Raw genomic sequence first — 6,314 nt, forward strand, 5'->3', positions numbered from 1 at the left:
GAGGGAGGGAGGGGAGGGGAGGAGGAAGAAGAGTAAAGAAAGCACAAGTGTGTGAACCATGTCTGGTTCCATGTCAGTGCCCATCAACGTGCTGACAACCTTGAGCTTGCTGTGAACCGACAGGGCTCAAATGTGCATGCCTACAATAATTACAATGTGGTCATCTTTCCCTAGTTAGTAACAAATTAGGCAGGATGATCAGTGTGACTAGTTCTCTTACTGATAGATAGCAACTGTTCATTACAGAAATAGTTCTGCAGTCTGGTCTACAATCCCAGAATTCCTTGAGCCTGGTAATACATTGTGGGAACAGCTGGAAATCAGAAGCGGCAAGTTAAAGGCACAACTCAGATACAGGAATCTTTATCGAGTTCTAAAAGGAGATTCACTGTCTGGAAGGTTTAGAAACACTGCTCTCATAAAGAATTTGCTAATCATTTTATCCCAAAGAGAAAAGCCCCTGTTTAGTTTCCAGAATCTATCCTAGATCAAGCATGACATTTATCACAAATCCTACACGATCTGACAGGTGTGTCATGGACCAGAGAAAAAGCTTAAATAATTTCCCTGGGGTTATAAATAGGGGAAACTCAAAGTCAGAATTCACACTCTCTGAATTTCTAGCCTGTTTACGAATATGGTTTGCTGTCATTCCTTATATGATCTCTGGCACAGTCAAGTGGAGAGGAAAAGAGAACCAAGAGTCTCTGGAATGCCTGTGCTTTGAAGCCTTCATTAATAAGTTTCAGGGTCCAGGCTCTTGAATGATGAGGGAGATTCATGGTGTTGTGTGCACATGCACACATGCGTGTGTGTGCGTGTGTGTGTGTGTGTGTGTGTGTGTGGAAGTGGCGGCTAGAGGATACCTCAGATGTTGTTCCTGGGGCACTCTCTACCTTCCTGTCTCCCCACCTCATCCCCCCCCTCACCAAAGGGTGAGTTGTGTGGACAATAAACCTCAGGGATCCACTTGTTTCTGCCTATCCAGCACTGGGATTACAAGAATATACCACCACACCTGGCTTTTTCCACATGGTTTCTGGGGGTTTAACTGTCCTCATGCTTGAACCAAAAGCACTTTACTGACTGAAGTACCTCCCAAAGCTGAGATTCTTAAACTGGGAGTTAAATTGCAAGTTTTAAAAAGTGATAAATTAAAAAATGTATAGAACTCCTGGGCTTGATGTGATGCGGGCCTCTAATCATACTGAATGGAGAGGTTGAAGCCTAAGGATGGCAGGTTAAGGACTACCTGGTCTACAAAGAAAATTCGCGTATTGATTTTCAATATTCTTTGGTGCTTGAGTGGAATATTCGGTAGATATCTGTTAGGTCCATTTGATATATGGTATTGTTTAATTCAGATAAATTTAATTTAATTAATTTAATTCAGTCTCTCTGTTAATTCTCTGTCCTGTTGACCTATCTAATAGAGACAATAGGGTATTGAAGTCCCCCACTATTCATGAGTTGGGATTAATCTGGTTCTTAAAGTCCTGTAATACTGATTTTATGAAGTGGGTGCACCAGAGCTTGAGGAATGTATGTTCATGATTGTGATATCTTCTTGATTTATTGTTCCTTTGATCAGAATGAAGTGGCCCTCTTTATCTCTTCTGATTAGTTTTAAAGTCTCTTTCATCAGATATTAGAATTGCAACGCCTGTTTTTTTCTTAGTACTATTCACTTGGTATATTTTTTCCATCCTTTCACCTTAAGGTAGTGCCTGTCCTTGAAAGTGAGATGAGTTTCTTACAGACAACAAAATAATAGGTTTTGTTTCTTAATCCATTCAAATAGTCTGTGTCCTTTGACTAGGGAGTTCAGTCCATTGATATTTAAAGTTATTAATGAAAGATGTATATTGAATTCTGCCATTATTATTTCTATTCACATTCTTGATATAGCTGTTCATTTCCACAGTCATATCTTCATTGAATTTCTTTCCATAACCCCTTGGGTATAGTCATTCCTTTCTATAGCTCTTTGTTTTGCTTCAAGAAATCTCTGAAGGGCTGGTTTTGTGGACATCAGTTCTTTTAGCCTATTTATGTCATGGAAGATTTTTCTTTCCCCTTTGACTATAATAGACACTTTGGCTGGGTAAAGTAATCTGGGTTGGCATCTGTGGTCATTTAGAACTGGGAATACTTTGGTCTAGGCTCTTCTGGCTTTAATAGTTTGCACTGAAAAGTCAGCTGTAATCCTGATGGGTTTTCCTTTATATGTGACTTGTTGTTTTTCCTTTGAAGCTTTCAGTATTGTCTCTTTGTTCTGTAAGTTTAATGTTTTTACTATGATGTGCTGTGGAGAGTTTCTTTTCTGGTCCTGTCTGTTTGCATTCTATATGCTTCTTGTATTTGTATGGGCATGTCTTTCTTTAATTTGGGGAAATTTTCTTCTATGATTCTGTTGAAGACCTGGTCCATGCCATTATCTTGGGATTCCTCTCCTTCCTGTATGCCTATGATTCATAAGTTTGGTCTTTTTATGGTGTCACACAAGCCCTGCATATTCTATTCTTGTGATTTCTTAAATTTTTCATAATCTTTGCTTGAGTGGTCTAATTCATCCACTTTATCTCCCAGTTTTAGGCAACTTAGAGAAACCCAGTTTTAAAATAAAAAATACAAAGGAATGGGGATATAGCTCAGCAGTAAAGTGCTTTCCCAGCATAACTAAGGCCCTAGGTTCAATTTACAGCACTGAAGAAAAAGTTACAGAAGAGCAGAGACCTAAAAGTCTAAACAGGGGCCAGCTAAAGCTTAGTAATAACACAAGAGAGACAACAGAACAGTACGTATTTTAAATCTAGTCATTAGGTGCAATTATTATCCCTAGAACAAAATAACTTCAGTTGTGTGAAGAATGAAGATGTGAAGGGTGTTCACAAGGCAAGTTTGGAAACCCAGTCCAACTTGGAGAAGGATTGCTCTGGTCTACCTCCTGTCAGTATGAATAATCCACATACTAAACTCTTGGCTATCGAATACACAGACATTTATATGCAAGCATACATCTGTACACATAGAGAACAAATCTGGGTTGAATTATGTTGGTAAGATTAGTGCAAAACTAGTTTAAGTATCTTTAATTGTGAAACAAAAATAAATTGCAGGTGAGGGGTGTAGATCTGGTGGAGCTGATCTTGATTTGGAGGTTTGGCATCCCTATTCAAAAAGAAAAAACCGGTCTTGGAACCCAGCAAGGGTCAAAGGACAGAAGGGAAGCAATTTGATACAGAGCTAAGGTTCTGTGTTTAGAGATTAGCACCATAGCAGGGGATCAATTCCGAGAGATTTCCTGAGGAAATGGAGAAATAAAGTGAAGGCTCCTCTGGCCTGGTCAGTCCTCTGGCCACACCTGAAAGTTTCTTAGCTCCAGGTTCATCCTAGTATCACAAACATCTGGTTGTTATTTTGTTCTCTCCAGATAGAAATCACAGATAGGCATGGATGTGATAGGCACCTCTTAGTGCCGATAGCTCTGAGTTCCATAGGTTCACAACTTGGACCTCCAAACCCAGAGACTTTAAGCCTTGAGAACTAGAGGTTTTGGGCTTTAAGCTTTCCAAGTCAGAAGCTTATTGCTATGGGTACTCAAAACAGAGGCTAATAAATTGCTCTGGTTCTTAGAGAGCCAGTGCTCAATGGCCCGAGTTAGAACTCTTGAACCTAAGCTATTTAACTCATGGTGGCACTCTTGGATCTTTCTAGTACTTGGGGACTTGACCTAGTCACAGTCTTAACTCCTGCCTTTGGCTCTTTGCAGCATCTCACCTCGCATGGCCACAGCTTCTCCAGCATCTTCTTCCTTCTTAACACTCACGTGACCCTTCATCGTCTCAGCCTCCTAGTTTCTGCCCTCAGAGACTTTCTGGAATGCTTCAGCCTTCTAGCTCAGAGCTTTCAGCGTCAGGACTCTTAGCTCTAGGTGGTTCTCTGGAGCTCTTCAACCTCTTCCTTACAGAGCTTGGAAACCCTGGATGTTCCATCTGCTCTTCATGCAACCTGCTCAGCCCATTCAACCTTTGATAAAGACCATGGGAGGCAAAAGAACATTCAGGAGAGGCCTGTATTGAAGTATGACATTTCATACCGGAAGGTGGTACCTGGGAGAGACGTCTTTCGGATTTACTTGACAAGATTGAGAGATAGTCTGCTTATAGAGTTAGAAAATGGGTGTGGTACACTGGTTCTCTATATTCCTACCAATCAAAGCTTTGTAGGCACAGAGATTTGCAGGTTTTTTACCAAGTCTATGGAGTGGTGATTGTACTAAGAACAAACTGCAGGGTAAGCGGAGGCCTCTAGAGTTCACAGAGAAGTGTCTTGCCCAGATTGGCTCTTCACAAGCAGGCCAGAGTTGTTTGCACTGGTTGTGACTACGGCAAAGCCTTCCTAAGAGGAGTCATGGTTTCAACAGCAGCCACGATGCAGTGAGCCTTGAGGTTAGAGTGTGGCTGCTTCAGAGGAACCATGAAATGCTCAAAGCAGGATGCCACTGTAGCAGTGGAGCTGGGTGACAAAAAAGGACTGTTCAGTCGAGGGGAGCTCCGGGCTCAAGGCTGCTGAGCAGAAAGGAAGAGTCTAAGAGCTGTCAATCAGAGGGCCAAGTCATCCCCTCACACACACAGCTGAACTAATTTGTAGGAAAAGTAAACATCAAAGGATGCTTACAATAAAGACCTAAGATGAAATTAGTATTCTTTAAAAAGCATTTTTAACATTAGGATTTTTATTCTTTGAAAATTTCATACCTCCGTCCAACTCCTCCTAGTGCCGGCAACCCTGTCTCCCTCCCAACTCCATGGCCTCTTTTTTTATTTACTGTTATTGATATCTCCCCCTAAATACAAATAATGCTTTTCATATGTGCATGGGTGTGGCCATCCACTGGAGCTGGACCAACGTACGAAGGCCACATCCCCAAAGGAGAAATGACTCTCCCTCCCTTAGTAGCCATCAACAGAAGAAAGCTCCTGGGCGGCCACTTCCCCATAACAGTGCTTAATCTGCAGCCAAATACCATTAGAGACAATAGGGTCTCTCTGAACTGTCTCACCAGGAAGACAGAGAGGTAGAAGGTCAGGCTTGCTTTGGGAACCAGAGACAAGTCTTTTCAATCTCCATTGAGTGAAACTGTGGCAGGGCAGTGAAATAACTATACAAGTGTGGTCAGTGTGAGGTTGGCATAGAGATGAGGGGGCAGGAAAGGATGAAAGGGGATTGACTCACAATGGTACATAAGAAACAAAAACTCACATCAAGGGAGCAATGAAATTCACTGGGTCAGGAGACAGGGGAGAATGTTCATAAAGTTAAAGCATTTGAGCTGGCCTTGATAGGGGATAAAGGACTGAAAAGTGTGTGGGGCAGGAGGTGGGGAGGGAGAGATAGAGGGGAGTGAGCCATAGATGCCACACTCCTGGAAGGGTAAGATGGTGATAAGCTATGAGCTCGCTGTTTGTGTATAAATGCTGTCCTAGGTGTTGTGGGCCAAACGCAAGCAGTGAAAATGCACTATAAGGATTAGTACTTGTCAAGTTTTTTCTTTTGAAAGATTCGCCAGTGAGTAATACCTGTGGTTTGAGTCCAGTGATGAGCCTGAGCTCTGTCATCCTCAGATCCAACACATTTAGACATGCTTGGAAAACTAGCAGGGTGGCCCTTTTCAGGAGTTGTGTTAGCAAGAACTGGAGCACCGTATAAGAAAGAACTTGGTTAAAAAAAACCAGAGGGAACCATATTAATCGAACAACCTACTGACAAATTATACATACAATTATCTCAAGGAACACAATATATATATATAGGCAAGGTTTATTTGAGAACATTTGGTCTTTGACCAAGCTTTATCTACATGGCACATGGTAATTAAAAGTAACAAACTGGTGGAACTAACCTTCTTGGGTGTTTAACAGACATACTTTGAGGCCTATACTAATTTGGTCAGAAAGACATAAAGGACAGTTTTTGCTCCTTGCCCTCCTAGCTCAACTAAGTTCCAGGGCACTATGAGCATTCCTCAAAATGTCCTGTAACTGTGGTGAGTGACCTGTCCTCTTCATCAAGGAGGCCATGGAGACCCCCAAATGGACTTGAATCAGTGTCCGGTCTACAAAAAGGAGGGTCAAATGACCTGTCCTCTTCATCAAGGAGGCCATGAAGACCCCCAAATGGACTTGAATCAGTGTCCGGTCTACAAAAAGGAGGGTCAACACAGAGGAAACATTTCCTCCGTGCTTCCAAGTGAAGCCAGCCATGGTCGAGCAGGACCTTTGACTTATCTTCACATAGATGGAACTGGTAAA

This window comes from Nannospalax galili, unplaced genomic scaffold (assembly GCF_000622305.1).
Source record: "Nannospalax galili isolate Female #2095 unplaced genomic scaffold, S.galili_v1.0 scaffold377, whole genome shotgun sequence".
Lineage (NCBI taxonomy): Eukaryota > Metazoa > Chordata > Mammalia > Rodentia > Spalacidae > Nannospalax > Nannospalax galili.